The 26835-nt window shown below is 39.4% G+C and overlaps 1 protein-coding gene and 2 long non-coding RNA genes across 12 annotated transcripts in view; 2 read left to right on the top strand and 1 right to left on the bottom strand.

Moving 5' to 3' along the window:
- The window catches only part of LOC308485905, a 148496-nt gene extending 133234 nt beyond the window's left edge, over window positions 1-15262 (top strand). For 3 of the 5 annotated variants that reach the window (XR_013990843.1, XR_013990844.1, XR_013990846.1), the window contains one exon: window positions 4597-7313. This is a non-coding gene — a long non-coding RNA (uncharacterized lncRNA). Of the gene's footprint in view, window positions 1-3052; window positions 3127-4596; window positions 7314-15048 lie in introns of those variants that run through there. The other 2 variants (XR_013990842.1, XR_013990845.1) reach the window with 2 other exon arrangements.
- Window positions 1-26835, bottom strand: part of LOC308485903 — a 133243-nt gene that overhangs the window by 9344 nt on the left and 97064 nt on the right. The window lies entirely within an intron of this gene.
- The window catches only part of LOC308485876 (uncharacterized protein), an 86719-nt gene continuing 79917 nt past the window's right edge, over window positions 20034-26835 (top strand). For all 6 annotated transcript variants that reach the window (XR_013990791.1, XR_013990792.1, XR_013990793.1 and 3 more), the window contains exon 1: window positions 20034-20245. The gene's annotated coding sequence lies outside the window, so the exon portion shown is untranslated. The remainder of the gene's footprint in view (window positions 20246-26835) is intronic.

The raw sequence follows: 26835 nt of genomic DNA, 5'->3' as shown, positions 1-26835 counted from the left end.
GGCCTTACTTATTTGGAATTTGATGGAGAGCATTAATTATATGATTAGAGTTCAAATAACATGTTGTATTTATGAACAGGATTACTTCCATGGGAGGAAGTAATCTCACCTAAAAGCTGAATTTTGCCAGAAAAATAGATGTATAAAGGCTTCAGCTCTGCAAAAATAATTCTGCTGTACATCATCACTCACAGTTCCCAGATTAAATTGCTCCAATGTACCGTCACTGAAATATAGTCCATTGTGGATAGCACTACTTCTCATTAAAAGTCTTAGTTATATACAGCCCTGTAATCTAAGACCTGGTACTGACAGGTAATAACAGACTAGCAGATACATAAAGCCAGGAATTAGGCCTTGCAGTAAACCCAGATCCAATTTCTTTCTCCATATCAACTTCTGGTAGCCTAGGGTGCTTTCTGATTGTTGGGGTGTTGCTCCTCATGTGTGCATTTCCACCAGCATCCACACGGCATCATCATTAACATGCTAGCCTATATTCTCCCCTCTTTAATTTGTATTAATTGTCCCTGGGGAATATCTCATAAATTAAGAGAGAGAAAAACAATAACCACCCACTATTGCCAATGACCCCTATGCCAAATCTCAGCAACCCATTTGCAATATTAAGCTCAAAACTGGGAGCACCCACTATTATAGCACAGCAAAGCTATGGAGATTGTGTTATTACAGATTGGTACTGCTCTCAGAGGTCACTGTTCCTAACCATGCAGGATCCATCAATAAAGTAAATAACTGGAGGGAGTAGGACTGCACACCACTACCCCACCATAACATTGCTCTGCTGGTCCTCCTGCCTGATGTCTTTACATTGAGTTGAGTATGTGAAAACGAGTACCTTCATGTACATAATAAGATGCCTCATGCCTATTCCTATCATCCTTAAAGGTAGGTGACTAAATTCTGAGGAGAACTTTCACAAATCTGACCACCCCACATTTTGGTTAACAATTATAGTAGTAGTAGTAGTTGTAGTTGTAGTTGTAGTTGTAGTTGTAGTTGTAGTTGTAGTTGTAGTTGTAGTTGTAGTTGTGGTTGTGGTTGTAGTTGTAGTTGTAGTTGTTGTAGTAGCAGTAATAGTTTGTCAAGGACATAAACAATAGCCCTCTTAAACTATCAATTAATGGTTGCCCTTTCTCTTACATATGTACTTTTTAGCAATCCAAATGAAAGATCAGGCTAAATGATAGTGCTATTTTCCAGTCAATTGCCTTTGGTTAAAAGTACAATAAAGTCAATTACCCATTTCCATGAAAGCTTATTTTAAAGGAACGGATATATCATAATAATAAATGACTGCTGGAGAGCTCACAGTTCAATTAGATTCATACTTAAGAATGCTGTTCGAGATGAAATTGTATTTGCATTGGATTTCATGTAACCTTTTACTTGCATTACATTTATAGTCTAACATGAACCGGCCAGTGTCTGTAGAAGGAAATGATTTTGTACTCAACAAACCACTTACAAGATATATATGGCCAAGGTGAACAATATCTCATGTCCAAATCCTTTTTGTGTGTGTGGCAGGTGTGTGAGAGAGTGGAAATATGAACTTATTCATTTGCCTATTGAAATTATCCTTCCATAATCCAATATATCATGCCCATATTATATCCAACAGAAAAACCTAATGATGTGTTCCCTACAGCTAGCAATAATGTGGTTATTGCTATGTTATACAATCTTACTAGTTGTATTACCTAGTAATAGGCAGCAAAAAACCAGCATTGTTCCTGAATGCCCAGCTTGCATTTTTAGCCCAAAATGGATTTGCCCACCTCTAACTGGTGTGCCAATCCCTATCTGGCTTATGACCACATGTGCCTTTTTATATCCAAATTGAAAGGCATTCTCTGTCTGCAAATGTTGGAAGCAGTGTTGGTCGGGGCAGGGTATAGTCAGACTAGTTTAAAGGAGACTGTACCCTCTTTGCACGTTGGGGCAGCTGAATCACTGCAGCTTACTAGGTTTCATTGCCATTCTAAGAGAATGAGGGAGGTGTTCATGGTTGGTTCTGGCACCTCTTTTTCTAGAAAAATATCACTGGACAGGTGCATATTTTATCTGTTAAAGTCCTAAATGGAAACTAGAGTACACAAAGGACCACTTTATCCCACAAAAGCCTACTTGGTAAGATCTCAATCAATAGCCTTTCCAGAGCGCTTCTACTGACTGAAGTGAGATTGCAGGTGACAGGGAAAGGGGCCTTTTTATTGACTGTCCTTTCCCATCCTTCCACTAGGCTGCCTCTCTTTTCTTATCACTTTTAGAAAGGACCTGGAAATGTTGCTTTTTCCCTTCTAGTTTTAATATGTCTTGATGCCTTTGCAATCATGTAGCACTATTGCTTTAAACAATGGATTGCCCAACCAGTGTCTGCCGTTGCCTCCTATGGTTGCCTGCAAAGGGTCTCAGTAAACAGCCCCTCATAAATCCACAAGATGGCATGCCTACACTGTTCTGTCTCTTTTTCTGCTCTTCTAGATATGACAGCCATGTTTTGTTATGCCATACGCTAAGGCTGCCATTTTGTATTACACCACATTCCTATGGCAGACATCACATGTACCCTGGCTACCATTTTGTGACTGGCACACATCGCACATCCCCAAAATTCAAAATGTGCTCGCAGGCTTAAAAAGATTGATGAAGAAACAAGACCTACCAACAGAAACTGTTCTCAGTAAATTACAATTTATCCAGGACTCAGAAGTTATCTTGGTAGAACCATTTCAACCTGACCTCATCTGTTCAACACAGAATTTTAAATAGTATAGATATATCTAAACATACTTAGAAAAATGAATGTCACAGATCTGAGGACACAGTTTTCAAGCCTGAAAAGGTTTCTGCTTACTGTAGCTTGAAATAAATCACTGACATTTTAGTGTTCTTTTCTTGGGTCTGCCCAAGTCCACACTCTCAGCAATTCACTACTTCCTGCAACAATCTTACACCATACCACTATGAAACAAAAGCAAAACAAGACTGAACAGCTATCTTTCCTGGAACTATATTGCTATTGCAGATGGTGAGTTGATTCGAGTCTCTGAATTCCACAGCGTTTTCCATTACTGTGCTTGGCCACATAGCCACATAATCGTAAGTACAAAAACACTCTCATCTCATTTCCCTTGGCTTAAGTACTGCGATTTGTGCCACTCACTAAAATGCAGGCACTTCTCCCCCCTTTTAAATTTGATATTTCAATACCATCCACCAGCTCTTCTGGTCCCTTCAGAATTTTCCCCAGTCACAGTTCCCACTCTATGCTCACTTTTAGGCTGGATTTTTCAGTATGCTGTGTGAGATATAACCATTTCATCACACAAAATGAAAGTGTGATTCACTGCCATATGAATACAAGAGCAATACGTAAGCTTTGTGCTCAAGATACATGCAAGTTACACATGCATATCATGCCAAAGCCTTATTAAAATTGTTAGTATTTGACTAAATAGTAAATAGCACCCTTGATTCAACATGAATAGTATGCAAGCAAATTCACACCATTTACTTCATTATTTGATTAGTTTTCTATGCCAGCCTTCGTCCGAGGATCACAGGGCGGTTTACAATATAAACACACAAAAATACACAACATAGTAACAAACAATGTCCTCAGTATATTATTTTATTTATTAAGAACTGTGGTGAGCTTGGGGGTGTGGCTTAGCGAGTGGACCTAGGTGAAGCCTACACACACACACACAGTTACAGATAGGTAGCCGTGTTGGTCTGCCATAGTCAAAATAAAAAAAATCCTTCCAGTAGCACCTTTAAGACCAACTAAGTTAGTTCTTGGTATGAGCTTTCGTGGTATCTGAAGAAGTGTGCTTGCACACGAAAGCTCATACCAAGAACTAACTTAGTTGGTCTTAAAGGTGCTACTGGAAGGATTTTTTTTATTTTGACACACACACAGGTTTTACTCTGGTCCACTCCCTGGGCATAAAAGAAAGGCATGGCCAGGAAAATCGCAAATGCTTGTCCTGTGTTGATTGCAATCTCATCTGGGGCTTGCAGCCTGTGGTTCCTCTGTACCTTGGGCCCACAATATTACGATTATGGAATACTATTTTTAATGCTTTGTGGTTGTTAATGCTTTATTTTTAGTGCTTTTATACTGTATGGGAGACTTTGATTTGACTGAAAAGGGACTGAGAAAGTGAATAATAATAATAGTAATAGTAATAATAATAATAATAATAATGATAATAATAATACTGATTGACTAACAGTTTATAAGGGATACTCTTTCAATTAGAAATTCATATTACATTTATTATCCAATGTCTTGTTTAGCCTAACTAGAACATATAAACTACTGTATTTACTCAAATGTAAAGCACACCTTTTTTAGCCAACTTATGTCATGAAAGTTAGGGTGCACATTAGTTTTGAAAATTGAGGTGCGCATTAGATTCAATGGCGCATTAGATCGCGTAAATACAGAAGGTTATTAAACCTAATTGCAATTTATTTTTGTATTTATTGTATTTTACATTGTGATTTGGATTTTATGACTGCTTGAGAGTCAACTTCCATATTCTGTTTCAATGAATTCTGCAGCTCCACCTTGGACCCTGGCCAACCCAGGAATTGCCAGAATACCCTGAGCACTGATCCTCTCCTGAGATTTTCCAGCCCATCACTGTCAAGGAGGACAGCCAGCCACAGAGGAAGCATTCGAGTTCTGGCAGCACTTTTCAGACATCCAGCTGCAATATGCATCAAACTGCTATTGATGCAGTCTGATGCAGAAGGTTGGAAGAAGCAATTGTTGCTCTATGGGTCTCAAAGGATAAGAGCATGCCTACAAGGCAGCTGACTGCAGTCACATTTTGACACTGTAGCACATAATCAGATGTACTGAGTAAGTGGTCCTGGAAAAATCTGGAGCCTTTCCTCTCAGCACGAAATGTGAGAACTTGGCCATGCACTGATTTTGCTTGCAGTTGTCTTCATCAGATGTATGAATCGGATGGAGACTAGCTAGGCTGAAATCCCTTGCAGGCGGTCATTGTAGACCTACTACAGCAAGTAAAACATGTTAAGGACCCATTGCCATTAGTCCATGAGTTCTTTTCAACCAACATCTGAATGGCTCTTTTCATCTAAGGCTGCTGACCTAAGTTGATCACAGCTTTGAATATTTCCTAATACTTTAGCAAACAATTCACATGAAAGTGAGTAGGGCTGAATAGTGTTTAACTTCTCATTAAACCAATTTGGGATTGGGTTCTACAATGAGAAACTGATCCTTTCGTGTCATTGGCCCCGTCTGGTGGAATAATCTTGCCAACAGAGATTCAGCGGGTGCCTTATGTGCCAACTTTTAAATGACTGCTGAAAACTTTTCTATTCTGCCAGGCCTATGCAGGCAATTAAGAGTACATCAATCACAATGGTCTGCTGATGTCTGCTTTCAATTTCTTTTTGCCTTTAACTTGTTTTTAACTTTTTATGATGTTATTGTTTGGTTTTATGTTTTTATATTGCAAACTGCTATGATATATGATATCTATTTATGATACAGCAGTATATACACATTTTTTATAAATTAATGACATATTTCTTGATGACATTTAGCTGGCCGAGGAAAATAATTATATACAGTGGTACCTTGGTTCTCAAACTTAATCCATTCCAGAAGTCTGTTCCAAAACCAAAGCGTTCCAAAACCAAGGCACGCTTTCCCATAGAAAGTAATGCAAAATGGATCAATCTGTTCCAGACTTTTAAAAACAACCCCTAAAAGAGCAATTTAACATGAATTTTACTGTCTAATGAGACCATTGATCCATAAAATGAAAGCAATAAACAATGTACAGTGGTACCTCGGGTTAAGAACTTAATTTGTTCTGGAAGTCTGTTTTTAACTGGAAACTGTTCTTAACCTGAGGTACCACTTTAGCTAATGGGGCCTCCCGCTGCTGCCGGGCCGCCGCCGCGCAATTTCTGTTCTCCTGAAGTAAAGTTCTTAACCCAAGGTACTATTTCTGGGTAAGTGGAGTCTGTAACCTGAAGCATCTGTAACCCAAGGTACCACTGTACTGCAGTCACACACAATCAATCAATCAATCAATCAATCAATCAATCAGTAGCCGAACTGGGTTCCACAGTCACAAAAAAGCCACAAAAACAAAAAGCAAAATAAATAGCAAAAACAGACAGAGCTCAGTGTAACACTCAAAATGCAAGTGTGGCACTCAAATCGGAAATGTAACACTCAAAAGGGAGCATGTTCGGCTTCCGAAAATAGTCTGCAAACTGGAACACTAACTTCCGGGTTTGTAGTGTTTGGGTTCCAAGTTGTTTGAGAACCAAGGTACCACTGTAGTCCGAACTGTAATCCATTGAAATATAGGAAGGACGCTGACCATTGATTTCACTATCTCATTATTGTCTACAATTGTCTACAGCAGCAATTCTCCATGGTAGCAGACATGAAGGTTTCTCTAGATCTACCTGGAGACCTCAGGAATTGAACTTGGGACCTGTTATATGCAAAGCATGATCTCTCCCACTGAGCTATAGCCCTTCAGCAGGAAGAGAACCCATAATTGTTTATGTAGCTGCGATGGTTTTGTCCTGACTATAACACCAACACCACCACTTTATCCTAATACGATAGATGCACAAACACTATTATAATACCTTACATATGATCTATTTCTGCATATTCAAAGTATTTTCTCATCTCAATCATCCTTACAAGATGCCCACATTATTATGCCCAATATTGCACATGGTGGGGTGGTGGTGCACTGAGGCTGAAACAATCATGGCTTTAAAGGCCGCAATCCTATATATCAGGGATAGCCAACATGGTGCCCTCTAGATGTTGTTGGGTTACAGTTCCCATCCTCCTTAACCACTGGTCATTGTGGTTGGATCCATTGAGAGTTGGAATCCATCAACATCTGGAGGACACCACATTGAGCTAACCCTAATATAAACACTTCCCAAGAAGTAAGTCCCATTTAACTCACTGTCGGTTACCTCTGAATAGACATGCACAGGGTTGTATTGTAAGCTAATCAGTGAATGTGTGGCTCAGGTAAGAGTTGAACCAAGGATTCCCTGGCTTCTGTCACCAAGCTACATCAATCTCTCGTTGGGTCATCTTTGGTGCAGAATGCTTTCACCAGACGTGTGAATTGGCACTGAGCCCCCCCCCCTTTAAGATTAAGACATATTAACAATAAGATTTGCTGACAGAAAAGTTTTATATTATGGGAAGATGCCTTACTGATGTGTAGAATATAAACAGTCTTGTAGATTTACATGGACGTTCCTTATTATTTTAGCAAAGTGTAGATGAGACATTAATGTCATCTTGAAGAAGTTTCAGCTTTTGAGATCAAGAGCAGCAGAAAAAGATTTCCAGTTGTTGGGAATCTGAGATTTTAGCAATTTCTATTTATATAATATTTACCACTAGCTGAGGAAAAAGCCCCTTCTCCTGCCAATATCAGGGGAAAATGTCTACATAAATTAAGGCCTAGAACTACTTTGGTTTAGAATTTGTAACAAATCTTCTGGGAACTTAGAAACCTTGTTGTTTTGTGGCATTCCTTCCATCCCCTAATATGCTCTAATGAATGATATTGAAAGATAAGAAATGTCTGTTTCTGAAAACAGCTGGCCTGGGTTTGGTTCTTTGGAAGTACATTATAAAGTCCTGGTTTAAAACCAAGAAGTTAATAGGAATGCTTCCAAATCAGTTATATCCTTCTGATATTAATTAAACTAGTTTATATCTAGAAGGAAGGTAAAACTGTAACCAGTACAAAATTACTTGATAGCCACTGTTGCATTTTCAAATACAATGTAAGCATTTAACACCTCAGTTGGCAACAACGTTAGTTTGGTTTTAGCTGAATTAGCTCTGCTGACTTCAGCAAGACAATCCATTTTAATCCAAGAACTTTGGTTTAATTCCGTTGTGGACTATGCTGGTAGAATCTGGGACCTCATCCTAAATATATGTTGCTGCAAGTGAACTCTAAGGCTCCAACTACATAGATGTACATTGGTTCCCTCCCATTATGTAAGCACATATTTTGGGTCATGCTTCTCTTGTTCCAATCCTACAGCAACCCACCCTAACCCTCTGAACAGGCCTTTGGACATATCCAGTGGGGCACAGGAGGGTGAGAGGAAAGAGTTGTTTCATAAGCTGCTTTCCACTCATGTAACTGTTGGATACAACCAATTCGTTCTTGCATTTTCATTTGTTGAAGAAAGCCACACATATTGGGTTGGATCCTAAGAGTTATGAGCAGACATTTTTCCTGTGGAAGACAACTTTCCCATCTTCTCCATCCTACTGCAGCTCCCTGAAAAGTTGGGACTTTTCCAGATGACCTATTTATTCCACATTCATCCTGATTTGGAGGTTAGATTATATCCAGTCTTCGTTGAGCAATCATTCTGATTTCTTTATGGGATGGCTATATCACAATGAACATTTATCCTAAATTAATTGTGATTTGCTTGCGGGACATTTTATACATCTTTCCTCTAGTCATTCACTTATCACACACCTTTCAGTGCATTTTCCATTACGTTTCCAAACCTCAAGGAGTCCCATTCTTTTTTTCTTTCTTCAAGCAGATTAGAGCAACAAAACCCATTAATTGCACAATCCTAGGCTGTGTACACACCAGACTTATAAAGTGTATTTAAAGTACCTTTCCCCCACCCAAAGAGGGCACTGTAGTTTGTTAAGGGTGTTGGGAACTGGAGCTCTGTGAGGGGCTAAACCAGGCTTCCTCAAACTTGGCCCTCCAGATGTTTTTGGCCTACAACTCCCATGATCCGTAGCTAGCAGGACCAGTGGTCAGGGATGATGGGGACTGTAGTCTCAAAACATCTGGAGGGCCAAGTTTGAGGAAGTCTAGGCTAAACCACAGTTCCCCAAATTCTTCTTTTTTGAGGGGTGAAAAAAAAATGCTTCAAATCTATGTGCTTGAATCTCTCCCATGCAATGCTGACAGTTTTGAACCATTCTTAGTGTGGGATGTGGCTGCATCTTGAGAAAGGAATTGAGATAAATCAGGGGCACCCCCTCGTATGCGTAGAGTCTATTTCCCACTCTCACAAGAGGCCCTTTGGAGTCAACCCAACAACTGCATATATAGCACACACTGAGAAGATTAGTATAATCCATGACAAAAAGAAAAACACCAGCACTCTTCAGACTAATTAGACCTCTTATACATTACTATTTTCTGACAGTAGTTAGAACTCCAGCTGTATGCCACCAGTCGAGTTAACTCCTTTGAGGAGTGTTGACATGACCAAGAACCATGGTGGATATCAGCAGTCATTATAACTACTGCACTGAACGGGAACGTGTCATATCGCTGAAAGGGAATCCCACAATATGCATGTCTAATATTAACTCCCTTGAGAATGAGGTGCAGCAGTATATCAAGAGGAATTATAGTTCTCTTAATTGATTCTTCACAGTGATAAGAGACAACTAATATTTTTTTTTTAAATGCCATTACTGATATTTGGTTCTATAGGTAGGGCCTGGAGGAGATGTCCCACATAAGCAGTGTCTGACTGTTGTTGGATGGGAAGGACTGATATGATTGTTTTCAACTATTAACCTGAGAACAGGAGGGGCTGTGCCGCAAAGTAGCAGCTCTTTTGCTGCAGGAATATGTACGAATGTGGCCTAAATGAAGGGAATGAAACTGTGCATGAAGAATGCCAAATCATGCACTAACATGACTTCTCAGTGGTGCCTAAAAACTGATTTAAAGACGCTGTTCTTGCATGGTTCTTTCTTGGATTCACACCACTCCAGAAACCTGCATTGCAAGGGTTGCGCTATATGACTTTTGGGGTCCCTTCCCACTTTCAGCTCTTTGATTCTGTGAAACTAAGGAATTGCTTGCTTCCCCTCCCTTCAAAATTCACTGCATGTAAAATGATATACAATGGAGAGGTTTCGAGTATCCATCCATTTTGGTGAAACAAGTTGGAGAAGAGTTTTTAAATGCTGCTTCTATCATGTGGAATGTCACCACCATATAGAAACAATTTTTCCACATATGAGGAGTTTGAATAATAATAGTAATAATAATAATATTTATACCCCGCCCATCTGACTGGGCCTCCCCAGCCACTCTGGGTGGCCTCCAACAAAATATTAAAATACAGCAATGCATCAAACATTAAAAGCCTCCCCAAACAGGGCTGCCTTCAGATGTCTTCTAAAAGTCTGGTAGTTGTTGTTCTCTTTGACATCTGGTGGGATGGCCTTCCACAGGGTGGGTGCCACTACTGAGAAGGCCCTCTGCCTGGTTCCCTGTAACTTGGCTTCTCGCGGTGAGGGAACCGCCAGAAGGCCCACGGTGCTGGACCTCAGTATCCGGGTAGAATGATGCGGGTGGAACATTTTGATCAACCCTAATCATCCTCAGTTTGCTCTTTTGTTTTCATACTGGAGTTCCTGGCCCTTGGTTTCTGCACTGGTTCCTTTCAGCCAACATTCACATCCTATCCGCCTAACTGGTTTCTCTTCTCTTTTTACCTTCATTGTCCACTTCATGGATTTACTTTCAAATGCCTCCAAGGTCTCCCTCCTTTATAGATAAACTTCTCTTCTTTCTCCATATAGTCTTCCTTGGACCTGTTCCTCTATGGGAGGGATGTGGAAGCTGTGGCCCTCTGGATGTTGGATTCCAGCTTCCACCTGCCCCACCCAGCATGACCAATGGTCAGGGATGATGGGAGTTGTAGTCCAACAACAGCTAAAGGGACATCCCTGTTCTATGGCTATCAAGTTTCTTTTTGGTTGAACTACTGTATTCCATGCCTAGCTCCCTTTCCCCTTAAGCTTCATTCAATTGGAATGCCCTTCCACCTGACAGCCGACTCTCCTTCTTGGTTACTGCACTGTCAAGTATTTCAAGACAGAACTATTTTCCCTGGCTTTTCTCTGTTAGCAAAGTCACTTAAATAACACAGATGGAGTCCAGAGAGAAAATAAATACTGATTACACTTTACTGAGGAAACTGAATAAAAACAGAGAAAGGAACAGAGAGGTTTCCTCGCTTTTTTACCTCCTGCCCTGTACATAGCAGGTAGATGTTCAATTAAACATACAGAGCAAAACTCCCTCAGAACTACACAGACAATTAGAGCACCTGCAACCTCAATAAACATGCTACTCAGTTGGGTTGCTGAAGAACATCTCCCCCTTCCCCCACTTGGCTAGTTGATGTCAGCACTAACAGAATTACCCCTTTAATTCCACATAGAATAATCTCTGCTGTTGTTCTTCAGAAACTTTCAACTAATGCTGCCTTCCTTTGACTGCATTGTTCCTCCCTTCCTAATGTGTCTTGTCTTTACATGAAAGGGAGGCCTACTTTATTCTTAACTTTTGTACTTCTAGGTCTTTGAATATAAATATCATTTATATTTATGTGTCTCTTTGTTGTCTGTTTTGACTGATTTGTACTTTGACAATAATAAAAGCAATATTAAAAAATATTAAAAATAAAATTTTTAATATATGGAAAAACAGCACAAAGGCACATTGGCTAAGCATTATATTAAGCTGCAAAGATAACATATGAAATGCAGTTTCATTGTAATGGCAATTAAAATCTGCTGAAGAAATGGTTTTGCATAATTTTCAAACGACAAAAGAGGCGGCTGCCTGAAACAGTGGCACATTCTTCCTGAGCATGTAGTACGTGTTACAGCACGACTATGTGATTCTATTGCTCACTCTTTATTCTGCAAATAATTGGTAATTATACATTGTCTGGAGCTATAAGCACTGTTAATTTATCATTGTCAAAGAGGGATTTGAAAGATTGAGCTATTTGTAAAACGTAGTTGGCAGCATTATAAACTAATGTCTCAGGAATCGTCAGGGTGTTTTATTTATTTATTTTAAAGTCCTCATTTCCTTAGGAAATGACAGTATGCAAAGCTGTAACTTTTCTGTTCCCACTGCAGAATTGCCTTTTATTGGTGTTTCGGTAAAGTTGAAATCGCCTACATGAGTTTCAGTTAATGCGGTCTGAGGTTGTGGACAAAATTCTTGTAGTTTCCAGTTCTGTGAGACTTGTTCAACCTGCCTAGTTTTACCATGCCAGGAGAGTTCAGGAAGAACTTATTGAATCCTTTCAAAAGGAGAGATTTACTTTTTAGGGATACTTGATAGATCACAGGTTCTTGTCAAATACTGGTCAAACAGGACTTTTCTTCCCCTGTTGTTGGGGTTTTATGGAGGGTTAGGGGAGGTGCCAGAACTCACCATGAACCCCTCCCTTGTTCTCTTGAAATGGCAATGGCACCCACCTGAGAGATGCTGGAACTGAGTTCCTGTGAGTTCTGGCTGAAAAAAGCCCTGATTTCAATGTTTACACCTGTGTACTTCTGAAGGATAACTGTTTGCAAAATGTTGTAGGATCAATTGTCCTTTGTTTTATTTGTTTTCATTATTAGTCAATAATTCTTACTATTTCAATTATTATTATTCATTGTTATTAGGTCTATTATTACTTATGATAAAGTTCCTTTGTCCTAGTTAGTCTCTTGGCTCACATAAATAATGTGAATAACATTGATAACATTGGAATGGCTGTTATATACTGAATTTCTTCACAACACTGTAAAGTCCCAAAACCTAGGGCTAGCTGTATATTGGTGTGTGTGCGTGTGAAAAACTAGAATTTACTTTATGTGTGTATTCTTTTTTTTAATGTTAATAACAAAAATACAGTTTAAGTACATTCTTATGTGTGAACTGCATGTACGTGTATTTGCATGTAGGCAATATTTACATAAATTTTGCACCCTGAATAGCATTCTTTTGTTATTAAACAAAGTTATACCGGTTAAATTGTGGTCTTGGCTAAACACCATGGCCAAATTTTCATATCCCACTTGCCAGAATTGATTTATGACTTGCTAGCTAGTTTTCTGATGATTTTGGAGGGGGATGGTTCGCTCAATTACAAATTCACCCCTCCACTGTTTGCCATTCATAGCTGCATGTGGAAAATTGATCCAGATGCGAAGGAAAGTGATCCATCATGTAGCTAAAGGATTGCCAATGAGGAGTAGCACAGAGGATCCCTCATTTACCACAAATAGCTATGCATGTTTTGCAAAATGGAGGTAATGTTGTCCTAATACCAGGGAATAATGGTGTCCCCCAGTAGCATTTTTAGCAGTGGTTACTCATAGTAACAAAGTACCAATGCTTTTAGCCACAGCATGAGGCAGCATACTTCAGTTGTCCTGGCAGCTTCTTCCTTTGTCGGTTATTAAAGTGATCCTTTATGAATGAAAACAGTGATAATAAAAAGGAGAAAATGTGCATCATGCTGTGAACAATTTCCTGCCGCTCTGACTGATCTACTTCAATGGCCCTTGCAGTTGTGGCTATTTGCTTTGAAAGGCAAGTTATGAATGCAGAACTTATGAGCTCACCATGGTGACCTTTTCATGTTCTCTCTGTTAATGCCCAGAAGCTGAGTGTTTTATTTTGTATCTGAAAAAAACTGTAACCTTTGGGTAATAATGTAAGGGAAAATCAGAGTACAGAGAGAAAATTAGCTGCTTGCTAACTATATAGAATGTCTGTCTTCCACCTTTTCATCTGAGAAGCATTCAAATCATACTTTTGTGTCAACACATAAAATGGTATTTGGGAAGAAAGCAGTGGGAGTGAACTTCAACCCAGTAAACAGCTTGTTTTAAGCTAAGTTCTTGTTTCTAAGCCTGTCAAGTCCCCCTTATGAAACATATATACTATTTCGCGACTTTAGCTCACAAGGCAATGTGCATAAAACATTTAATGCAACTCACAAAAACAATTTAAAAACAAGTTTTGGTGTTCTTTTGGTTGCCAACAAACCTGGATCTAAGATAAATTGCTTCACACTTCACCCCTCTAACGAATATAGCAACTATTATCAATTATTATTAATCACTTCATATCTATACCACTTTATATTTTTAAGAAAAAGTCTCAAAGTGGTTTGCAGCACATTAAATAGAACATTACTGGAGAAAGTCAGATATAAAGTATACTGTCAAGGCAAAACAATAAACAGGAAATTAAAATATTATCTTAAAGATTACAAAATAAAACATTACTAAAGGAAGTCAAATATAAAAATGCACCTTTAAAACAGCAACATTAAAAAGAGAATGAAATAGTATAATATGCGCAGAACATATCTGCTGCTTTTGCTGCCAGTCCTGCCAATTGTAGTTCATAGCTCAGGCTCTATGACCTAGGTCTGCATTAAGAGTTAGCCAAGATAGTCGCTGGCCTCTTCAACAGCCACAGTTTTTGTAACTGGGGCCACTTCCAGACCAGGTTTTATTATTAGTAGTACAGTATTAGTATTAGACTTTATATACTGCCCTATATCCGGAGGTCTCAGGGTGGCTCACAGAACAAAATCAATATATAAAACCACAAAATTTATAATCAAAATAAAAACATCAACCCAATACCCCCCCTCCAAAAAACCCCCACCACATTTTAAAAGGACATAGGATATAAAAAGGTCTGCAAGGCAGGAAGCAGGTCTTCCAGAACTCACATCCCAGGTGGTCTGCCATACCTGGGAAGATGATTCACTGAAATGAACATGCCCCTCTTTCCCTTTCTTATACTTCTGAAAACCTTCAAGCTTCCTCATGCCTGTTGATGCTACCTTCTTCTTGTGTGTGGAAAGTGCCATTTTGGCTATGTAATGATAGGCACTCAGGCAATGAGTTTGCCATTAGTATGCATGATGATAATAATAATTCCCTGCATGGTCAGTGGACCTATTGACTTAGAAGCAGTTTACCACTATCACTTGTGCGGTATGTTTACTTGGAAGTAAGAGCTAGTGTGCTCAGGACCATTTCCATGTTAAGTATCTATAGGAATATAACTCTCCATGTTTGTACTACAAAACATAGATCTGATATTGCCTCCAACCCCTTTCCTAACCTTTGCTGTTTTTCTTTTTCGAAAGCTGCTTTCCAAAGGCAGATGTTGCTAATAAAGCTGAACTCTTATCAGGCCATCAGCCAAATCAGAAAGAGATAATCATTGCAATTGTCTTCCTCCTTGGAGTGAGCCTCTTGATTTTTAAAAAGTGAGTTAGTGCATTCCTAAGAAAACTGTTGGGGATGATCAACACATGTATGAGAAGTGGGGGGTAAATAAAATCGTTTTGATATGTGTGATCTGGTGGTGACTTTTCTAGGACACAGAAGGTGTCCCTGTTGTTCAGAGAGACTAACTTTAGCAGTTACATAGTAATAGCTTGCCTTTTGTTAGACTGGTATTAAATGTAAGGATGGAAAAACCTGCTCTTTTATATGAATTGGTTGATGAGTCAGTAAAACCCCCAATGTCTGCTATTTTCTAAATTCATTTGCCCCAATTCATATTGCCTCTATATATATTGAGTCAAAAGTAAGTTTCCCACTGAATGGAATGGGTTTATATACAAGTAAGTGTATATGCAGCCTTGAAAAAGCCTTCCTATCTAATTATTCTGGATGTATCTAGACCCACTAGGAAGAAGGTGCTTACATTTCGGCACCTTTCAGGTCTATCTCTTTAGCTGACTTGGATTGTCTAAAGTGATTAAATGCTTATTAGCTCTACAACATCCCATTGATTCCTCCCCAACCCCCTTCCACACACATGGCCCAGAGGAAAGATCAACAGATTGTGTCTAACAAGCTGACATTCAGGCTACATTAAGCACCAGTGGTCGCTTGCATAACAGGGCTTGTCAATGATTTATAAACTGGGCAGACAGAGTACCAAGCAATTTCTTGCTCAAAACAATCAGTTACTCATTACTTCATTGTTTCAGCAAGTTTATTGTTTCACCTATAATGCTGGCCTTAAGGATGTCACTGCCCCACTTTGGCATATGCAGAGGGATACGGTTGCCTACCCCTGTCTAAATCACTCCTTCCAATAGCAAACTTGGGTGGTGAGTGTTGCTGACAGAAATGAACCCATAATGGGGCCACTAAGAAATAAGAGGAAAGTATCAGTAAGGTAGGTAAAGGTAAAGGACTCCTGGACAGTTAAGTCCAGTCAAAGGCGACTACAGTGGTACCTCGGGTTACAGACGCTTCAGGTTACAGACTCTGCTAACCCAGAAATAGTACCTCAGGTTAAGAACTTTGCTTCAGGATGAGAACAGAAATCACATGGCTGTGGCGTAGTGGCAGCAGGAGGCCCCATTAGCTAAAGTGGTGCTTCAGGTTAAGAACTGTTTCAGGTTAAGAATGGACCTCCAGAACGAATTAAGTTCTTAACCCGAGGTACCACTGTATGGGGTTGTGGCGCTCATCTCGCTTTCAGGCCGAGGGAGCCAGCGTTTGTCCACAGACAGCTTTCTGGATCATGTGGCCAGCATGACTAAACCCCTTATAGCACAACGGAACACTGTGACAGAAACCAGAGTGCACAGAAACACCCTTTACATTCCCACCACAGTGGTACCTATTTATCTACTTGTACTGGCGTACTTTCGAACTGCTAGGTTGGCAGGAGCTGAGACAGAGCATCAGGGGCTCACCCTGTCACTTGGATTCAAACTGCCAACCTTCCAATCAGCAAGCCCAAGAGGCTCAGTAGTTCAGACCACAGTGCCACCAGTGTACCTAAAGTATCAGTATGCCTAGATGGACTCCAGATTTTGCAGAAGTACAACAACAACAACAATCACCCTAAGTGGCAATCCTTCCCACTCATACAGTCCAATAAACACGCTTGGTAGCCATGGAATATTGAGTGTCCTATGGAAAACCAGTGATCCAGTTTTATTCCCTATAACAATGAAGTTACAGGGAAGCAGGCACAATTTTTAGAAGACACCTGAAGGCAGCCCTTCAGTTTATAATCGTTGATGTTTTCTTGTGTTTTTAATTTTGTTGGGAGCTGCCCAGAGTGGCTGGGGCCAACCCAGTCATATGGGCGGCATATAAATAATAAAATACTAATACTAATTAAAATCACCTCAGTGGTCCAAATAAGACTTGGTTTCCAGACCCTTTATCACCTTGGTCACCCTTCTCCACACATGTTCCAGCTTGTCAATATCCTTCTTCTACAATATGTAAGTTCTTAGAAAGAAAGTACCTCTGCAATTTCAGGAAGCACCTGGAGTCTTTGCTAGCTTCAAGGTGTTTACATGTGAATTCATTGCTTATAGCATATTGTTGGAAAATTGCCTACTTAGTAAACAACCAGACATTTAAGTAGTCTATCCTAAATATTTCTAAGGCCAGATAATGAGTGCCAGATCCCTGTTTTCCGGATAACGGCACAGATAATGCATCACATGAAATTACGGCACTCGTGTCTGTGAGTCTCTCCCCCCTCCCAAAAAAAACCCAAAATTATTTACTCGTAAAGAGTTTGAATGTGCATGTCCTGTTCTGCATCAGTATGCAGCATAAACATTCCTCGTTTCTGAACAAAGACAGAATGGGGGAGGGGGAAGAAACTTGTGGCTGTAAGACGTGCCTTATCGAAAGCCGTCTAGGCTTTTGCATTCCGTTTCCTTCCGATAAGACTCTTGTGCTGAGCTGGCCTTCGGAAACGAGCCCAAAGGGCTGCCTGCTAAGTTTACACAAGGAAGGAAGCAATCAATTTGGGACTGTTACTGAATGAGCCCTTATCATAGTCACTTCCTCACCATTGCTTCACCAGCTAAATATGTTCAGGAACCATTTCAAAAGTGTCACTGCACTGCTCCCTGGGTTTTGTGAAAGAGAACTGCTTTGAGAATACATGCATTTGCCTAGATTGCAGGCTGAATAGAAACCCCGGACTGTCACTGCAAATGTCTCAAGCAGCACATCTTTGGGAAATAGTGTTGTGGGTAGATTCCATCTTATGTTCTCTCAGCATTCTGCTCCCTTAACATGGATGCAAGCGGTTCTACGGTTTGCTTGTTTCTCCCTTTCCATCCACTTTGGAAGACAATACTTTGAAGAGATGCCATTAACCAAGGCTTTGAATTTCTTTTTCTTTTACTTTCTCATCTTTCCAGTCTGAAGTTCAGTTCTCCACACTTACATAAGAGTTTGTGATTTTTAAAAAAGTCCTCTTCAGCATTTTAGTGCAAATTGCTCCCAATATACACATTTTTGCAAAGCATTTCCCCTAATATAATGCATATTTGTGTATCATTTTCATGAATATTTTCATTTTAAGCCACACCTCATTCTAGTACATGATTATTATTTTTTTGCGCACATATCAGTTGGCAGGAGAACTGTGTTGCAAAATTCAGAGAAGTATGAAAGATGGCTGTGGGCCACGTATTGTTTTAGAAAGTGCAAATTAGGTCAGTTTTCCTTTAAATGCAAACTGATGCAAATTTCTCCCCCAGTTGGAAGTAAAGGGCACTGAAAACTTGCTTCTGAGTAAAAAAATGGAATACAACAAAGAATTGAAAAGGTAAACCATCAAACATCATCGTCTGGAAGTACAGTGCAGCTCCAACGAATAATAAATATTGACTCATACAAGGATTCCCTTTACAAATAACACACATATATATATATATATATATATATATATATATATATATATGTATTCTCCACCTGGTGAGTTATATTATTGAAAATAATAGTTATATAAAGTTATATAAAGTCTTAGTGGTTTTTTTTTAATTAATTGGTTTCAATGAACAGTTTACCCTCTCCAGATTTGCTTGGGGGTTGAACACAGTGAAATTTCCAGGTGAATCATTATGCACAAGAATTACTATATTCTACAGCTGTAAGACATGAGAACCTCTTGCCGTGTGGATTCTCCACTTCAGCGCCAGCAAATACTGGAGCATGTGTTGCTGGCATTGGAGATTGTTCATGTGATTGTGGCAATCCACAAGGTAAAAAGGTGTGCATATTATAACCACTGCATGGAGCAACCACCTTTAGGGAAGAGTTTCTGGTGGTATCTATGTGATAGGCATAATCAAAAAATGGGTTCTGCATTAGTTCCGGGATGATATAGAAACACTGCACTTCTTCACTTCTCAGATCAGTTCACATGAATGGGCTTCTCAGCATGTGATAGACCACAGTGATTCTGATGGGGTGACATGTAGGTGACCCGTAATAATATTATATTTTATGTTGCTTTTAGTTGGCAGATGCTGCTGCTTTTAAAACAATGAAAAAACTACTGCATAATGAAGATAGTATAACATGTACACTTCCATTTAGTCTTTAGTAAAAACATCCCAAGGGTCCTGGAAGTAGAATCCTAACAAATTCAGCTCCCAGTATATTAAGAATTTAAGTAGTGGCCACTCCAAGTTTTATATGTCACCACAGCCAAGCCTGATAAAATAATGGAGATTGCAATGGTTATCATTAGAGATGTGATGGCATATTTCTTTAAAAAGTGTGCACAAAAATAAGGAACCCACTGTATAGAAACATACACAAATAGAAAAAACAGGGGTTCAGGCCAGCATACAAAGACACAATATATGGCAAGCAAAGTACAACAAATATACATTGCAGGTACATTGTGGTGAATCCATTTGTTGTACCTACTTTGTATGCTGGCCTGAACCCCTTTTTTCCTGTTTGTGCATCATTAAAAAGTGTGTCAGGCACCAAATATATTATAAGCTTTCTCACATCATTCCAGTGGATAAACGGCTTTGAAGAAACCAACTAGTAAATACTGTGAATTGTGCAAAAAACTATGAGGATTAAAAAACCTTTGGAGTAAACAAATCCCAGTGCAGAATAAAATAGTCACAATGAAATCCTAAACAAGTTCAACTTATCCCCTCTGCAAACTCCCAACTTTCAAATGAACAGAGAAAACGTTTTGACTGAAAATGAACCAACTCTAATTCAGGAGGTAGTTAAAGCAATTAAAACAATCTCACTGTGTAAGAGTTGCCAGTTTTCTGAGATAAAAGAGCCAATAATTACACACTTGCATATGTTAATTGTTAGCAAAGCATCCAAATTTAAAATGGGTCATTGCTTGACAGTTTTTTTTATAAAAAAAATAAGCACGCATATTTTAAAATGGGCTCAGTGGCAAGCCCAAACGTACACTATATAGCTTTGTGGACGGGTTGTGTGTTTATGTGCAGCAAGCATAATAGAAGACGGGACTAGCTGGTGCACACATTCTGATAATAGAGGGCGGCCAATGGCAAGGAGGTAGGAAGCTAATTTTTTTACTTGTGCTGTTTTTCTGTCTTTGTTGACTGGTGAGTTGGTTTCGTTTTGTGTTATTTGTTACTGTATTCCACCCTTAGCACTGGAATGACTAAAATAAGGATTTTTTTAAAACAACAACAACAACAGCAGTGTCAAAATGTTGCTACAACATCCACTGACCCCTGCAGGAAATGGGATGCTGAACCAGATATTCCTCTGGTCTGATTGAAAAGGGTACTTCTTATTGCCTTTGTACTTAAATATGAAGTTGATTCCCTTGAGCTCATTGCCTAATATACAGTGGTACCTCAGGTTAAGTACTTAATTCGTTCCAGAGGTCTGTACTTAACCTGAAACTGTTCTTAACCTGAAGCACCACTTTAGCTAATGGGGCCTCCCGCTGCCGCCGCGCCGCCGGAGCACGATTTCTGTTCTCATACTGAAGCAAAGTTTTTAACCTGAAGCACTATTTCTGGGTTAGCGGAGTCTGTAACCTGAAGCGTATGTAACCTGAAGCGTATGTAACCTGAGGCGTATGTAACCCGAGGTGCCACTGTATAATAAATGCATGCCATGTATTTGAGGTGCATCTGTCACTGATACACCTTGACACGACTTGCAGTCTGCTTGCGGAAAGATATAATTTGCCTTGTTCATTGACTTTCACTAACTGCTAGGAATGGCGAGAAAGTCTGACATCATTCCCTTTCTGAAGTCTCCTACAGTTCCATGCTTTCTCTTTGCACTTTGTTGTTAAAAGAACGACCCACCTTTCTTCATCTTGTAACAGCAGATTTAAGTGGCAGTGATCTTTGACGAGTGCCAACCCCACTATTACCATGTGAATTCAGAACTGCAGGAAACAGTGCTGGAGTTATGGGAGTATTGCGTGACAAGAGAAGGGTGTTGTTTGAAATGCGTACTAAGTGGTGCCAATCCACCTGCCCTGCAGGGCATCAGCTGCCACTGGGTAAAAATACATGTCCTAAACAACATTTCTGGGGGTGAAAAAAATAAAATAAGCAGTTGGAATCTGTTAAATAAGATCAGCACACAATCATAGAAAGATTTTAAAAATCATAAAGCGTATCTCTGTGTATGGATGTGTGCTGGAGATAGAAAGGTTCCATTCTTTCAATAAAAACATATGGTTTTTATTAAGAACAAACATTTGGAAGCAGGTGGAGATCACTGTGTACCCAGCCCAACCTCCAGGCTTCTTAAGTGCTTTGAAAAGATTCTGGGCAGAATTCGGTTTCTGGCATTCAAGCCTCCATTTTATTGTCTTGAAAACTGTTTTAACTATTTTAGGGGATGTTTTATCATATTGGTTCCGCAGAAGCCCAAAGTCATATAGATTTGATTACTTCCTGAACAGGTTTTTTTTTTACCTTTATGTTTCAACTTGATATATATATTTTGTTTGCACTTGTATGCCCTAAGGGCTCAGGGCAGCTTGAAATCTTTGAAATTATTAATAATGAAAAGATGGGGGGGGGGGAATATTATGGACCTATTGTGAACATGGGGCACATCCAGCTACACTTGTGACTGAATATTTTGAGCAAAATCAACAGAGGGAATGTCGCTTCTAGGGCCAATTAACTGGGCATGTTGCAATTTGCCCCAGACAAGTGCACAGTGGGCTGCTTTATTATTATTTTCCTTTTTTAATGCTTTATTAAAGTTAAGAAGAAACAATGAAAAAAAAAGTTAAAAAGAAAACAAACAAACAAAAACTTTATCCAGAAAAGAAAACAGTAGTATTTGTTACCTTAGATCATAATAATTTCTTCTTACATCTTAATCTATTTTACATTCTTAATATATCTAGTGCACTATTTATTCTCTTTTATTAATTTTCATTAATGATTTCTTCTCCTATAATTATCCATCATACCACAGTTGTCATTCAAGGCCCGTCATTGATGTCATGTTATTAGAATGTTCCTTAAGGTATTTTTTTGTACATGTCCCATTCTTTAATAAATGTTTGATCAGTATGACCTCTCAGTTTCCCTGTCATTTTTGAGCAACTTGGCATATTCTAGCAGTTTACTTTGCCACTCCAGTTTAGTTGGAACTTTTTCTCCTTTCCAATTCGTAGAGATTAATAGTCTTGCAGCTACTGTAGCTTACAATAATATTTCCATTGCTTTTTAAGGTATATCTGGGGCTAGTATCCTCAGAAGTTGGTGATACCCTGATTTCTTCAAAATTTTTTTAGTTTCAACTGATTTTCTTTCTCTTTTAACGGTACTTTGTATGTTGGCCAATTCACTTGCATATTTTTCTTCTTCACTGCTATTGCTTCAAGGGGAGATATCCACCATGGAGTATCTTGACCTTATCATAGCCTAAGTAGGCATGCCAGCCATAACAGTTGTCCTGCCCTTCCAGATCTATCAGGTCTGTGTTTTGTAATATACACCATTACCTGATCCAGGAGAAGCAGGTCACTTCATAGTAGAGTTTCAGATCTGGCAGGGAAAATCTCCCTCTTTCTTTGATATCAATTAATAATTTGTGTTTAATCCTGGGCTTTTCCCCCTGCCAGATGTATCTAGATATGTCTCGTTGCCAATCACTGAGGCAACCTGTTCCCGTGATCATGGGAATTGTCTGAAATAGGAAAAGCATTTTTGATCAAGACATTCATCTTAATGGTGGATATTCTCCCCCAGAAAGATAAATTTAATCTGCTCCATATTTCTAAATTTCTTTTAATCTCCATCCAGGTCTGAATGTAGTTATCTAGAAATAGGTTTATATTTTTCACCAAGATCCATATTCCCAAATATTTTGCCTTTCCCAGATCTTCAAATTTGAGGCTTTTTCTAGATCATCTCGGTCCTGTGTTGTTAAATTCTTGACCAAGAGCTTTTTTTTAGAGTTGTTTAGTTTGAACGCAGCTACCTGCCCAAATGTCTTGATAATTTCTAATAGCTTTAATCAACTTTCTTTTGGGTTCTCTGTCATAATAATACGGTCATCGTCAAATGCCTTTAATTTGTATGCTTTCTCCCCTAGTGTTATTCCTTTTATAGTTTTGTCTTCCCTTATTTATTTATTCAGCACTTCCATTACCAGGATGCTTTATTCTGAGTAGGATACTTCCTTGCAAGTTTTTATTTTTCTTCCCCTTTATTCGAGGTCAAATTTTTTTACGCAGAGACTAATCCTTTCTCACAATCTTTAAAAAAACCCGAACAGCCCAAAGGCAGTGTTTAAGGACACTTATCACTTTAAGTGTTTTGTGCCTAAGTGTATCACATCAATACAAACAGGCATTTTCCATTTCATTGTGAATTAAACCAAATATACTGAACAGTATGTGTGTTAGAATGCCACTTTATGCAGAGAAAGTTACACATTTTGAATAACTTTCCCCTTTGCTCACACTGAAATTCACAGGCGCCTTCACTGCTGGACTTGCATACACAGGCACTTGTATTTTCAGAGAAATTGTGTAAGGAGGAACTGGATTCTATGCTTGTTGTGGAAATTACACCTCTCTCTTTATATAAGCAGAAAACATAATAGCTATAAGCTACACCCCCTTTTAACAGGCCACAAAGACATGCGAATGACATAGTCAGCTGTTGCAATATGACCCACTTACAAACCTGCTTTGTCCTGATGTTAATTACAAATCCTTTTTTTTTCAAGCCTGCTAAAATATTTATCCCAGTTTATATCTGTCCTGGATCTGAAATGATTTTATGCATGTGTTGTTGTTTTAAACTGTTTTTATATTTATGGTTCTTTACAAGCAAATGATTTTATATGCAGTTGTTTTTAACTGTTTTTTATATGTAACTCTTTTATTGTAAATTATTTTGAGATGTCTCATGGGAAGCAATTAATAATAATAATAATACTGAAATTTTATGACAAAGACGTGGAATGCTGCTATCTGGCATACCTTGCAAAGTCCAGTGTACTTCTTCATATATTTGGGACTTGCAGAGTGAATTAAAGAGTTGGAGGAGTCCTCAAATATCATCTAGCCCATTTCCTTTGCTCAGGTCAGGATATATATTAATACAGCATCCCTGATCGGCTTTAAAAAAAAAACAATAACGAAGGTCCACCACCTTCTGAGGCAGCCTGTTCAGCTATCAAACATCTTGAACCAGAGCAAGTTCTCTCCAATGTTTAGTTCCATCCGTTTTCTTTCCTTTTCAACATGTTAGGTTGGGCCCCATTCTCTGGAACAACAGATGTTGCCTCTTCATCTTTTCTAGGCTAAGCATATCCAACTCCTTTAACCTTTCCTTGTACGACTTGGACTCCAACCTGTTCACCATTTTGCCCTCCTCTACTGATCAGTTGGTTGGCTATATGTTGGGCTTAGTATACCACTGGGCCATAGTAACGGAAACTGAACAAACAAGTAATGGTGCTCTAGCCCAGTGTTTCCCAAACTTTGGTCTCCAGCTATTTTTGGACTACAGTTCCCATCATCCTAGCTAGCAGGACCAGTGTTCAGGGATGATGGGAGCTGTAGTGCAAAAACAGCTTGACACCCATGTTTGGGAAACTCTGCTCTAGCCACCCTCACTGGAGCTCTCCAAACTGCTGCAGCTAAATCTGAATAAATGTGAGCTATTTTACAGTAGGCTACTGAAGGCTATGGTTTCCCCAGTAGTGATGTATGGAAGTGAGAGCTGGACCATAAAGAAGGCTGATTGCCGAAGAATTGATGCTTTTGAATTATGGTGCTGGAGGAGACTCTGGAGAGTCCCATGGACTGCAAGAAGAGCAAACCTATCCATTCTGAAGGAAATCAGCCCTGGGTGCTCACTGGAAGGACAGATCGTGAAGCTGAGGCTCCAATACTTTGGCCACCTCATGAGAAGAGAAGACTCCCTGGAAAAGACCTTGATGTTGGGAAAGATGGAGGGCACAAGGAGAAGGGGACGGCAGAGGACGAGATGGTTGGACAGTGTTGTCGAAGCTACCAGCATGAGTTTGACCAAACTGCGGGAGGCAATGGAAGACAGGAGTGTCTGGCGTGCTCTGGTCCATGGGGTCACAAAGAGTCGGACACGACTAAATGACGAAACAACAAACTGAAGGCATAATCAATAATAGCATCATTGGTCCGGGCAAGGCTCCTATCAACCTTAATATGAGCTCACAAAAAAACACCCGCTTTATACCTTGAAAATGTGCACCTACTCCTCCAGAAGTTGAGTCTTTTTCTTTTTTAAAAAAATATCCTGCTTGGAAAGGGGCTAGAATTACTGCAACTAGGAAAAAGATTTCACTCGTCAATTTTTTCTCTATCTAATGGCGGTCATTAAATGTCATGATGGAAGCTGTCAATGAATAAAAATGTGGAAGTGAAAGAAAAGTGAGAGCTGATGCTGACAAGTTACGTATATACAGACTGTGCTCCTGACGAGACACAGGACTCAGCTCAGCAAATGGCTCATAAAGCTCATTTATCAACAGGACAGTAAAATAATTCTACTGCGGCAATTGTAACTGGCAAAAACTGAGTCGCTCTATGCAGAGAAAGGTCTACTATGGTAAGTGGGAAGCTTGTTTGCAGTTGAGGTTGCAGACACCGCTGCAATATAATTGTACTTTATTACGGTCATTAAATAGTTAGGGTCTCTTTCCCTTGCAGCAAAGCTTCTATTGGTCCAAAAGGAGACATTCACCATGGGCTAGTTATTGTTTTTGACAGATGATAATCTTTTAAAGGTACAGGAGATTAAAGTTTCTGTGTGATGAAAAGCACACAGGGGAATAATTTGTAGCCAGTTACAAATATTGATTAGTTCTTTCTACCTACTCCAAACCATCTCAATATTTCAGGAAATGCTAAATGGGGTAAAACAATGGAGCCAGTATATGCAAATCAGAGACCCGGTCAGCAGCTTCGCATGTCACTGCAAAAAGAAAAGATCAGTGCTCAAGATGAGATTATCACACTGCTTCTACTTGAGGAAATATAAGCAATGGGAACAGAAAACATCTTGAGCAATGATCCCAAGCTAAAAGTTTAAATATTCTAGCATTATGTTTCTGGTTTTTTTTCTGAGTTGTAAAGAAAAGTTAGCAATAACTGTGCTTTTAAAAACTCACTTCCATTCATTTCAACGGGGTTAATATACGCTGGAGCGGGAGCTTAGTTAGACTGTTGCAACGGAAACAACAAAATACTTGTTGTACCTTTAGACACAGCTGGAGCAACCCAAAGCTTCCTTGCGCTGGGCAGGAGGGGTGAGTTGGATTAGGTGGAAGTGTTGCTCTGCCCAGCTTCCCAGCTAAGCCAGCCTCATGCTCCACTGACCTGCCTCCACCTGCTGAATGTGGGGGCCTGCTGGTGAAACCCCAACCAGCAGAAAGCCCCAAAAGAGGGGCTGGATCTAGACACATCAAAGTAGCGATTCAGTTAAACATGTTGTAAATTCATACAGGGAAATCTGGTAGGGAAAGATGGGACTCCACAGCGCCATCCGGTGTCACAGTGTTATATCGCATATACAACAAATATAAAACACCTTTTCTTTACCAATCTAGCTGAGTCCAGGGCATTCCAAGGGCAGGGCTGAGCCAGCCTGGGACTCACTGAA

The sequence above is a fragment of the Podarcis pityusensis genome (genome assembly GCF_964106645.2).
Source record: "Podarcis pityusensis genome assembly, chromosome: 9".
Classification (NCBI taxonomy): Eukaryota; Metazoa; Chordata; class Lepidosauria; order Squamata; family Lacertidae; genus Podarcis; species Podarcis pityusensis.
This window is presented reverse-complemented; position numbering and strand designations above follow the sequence as displayed.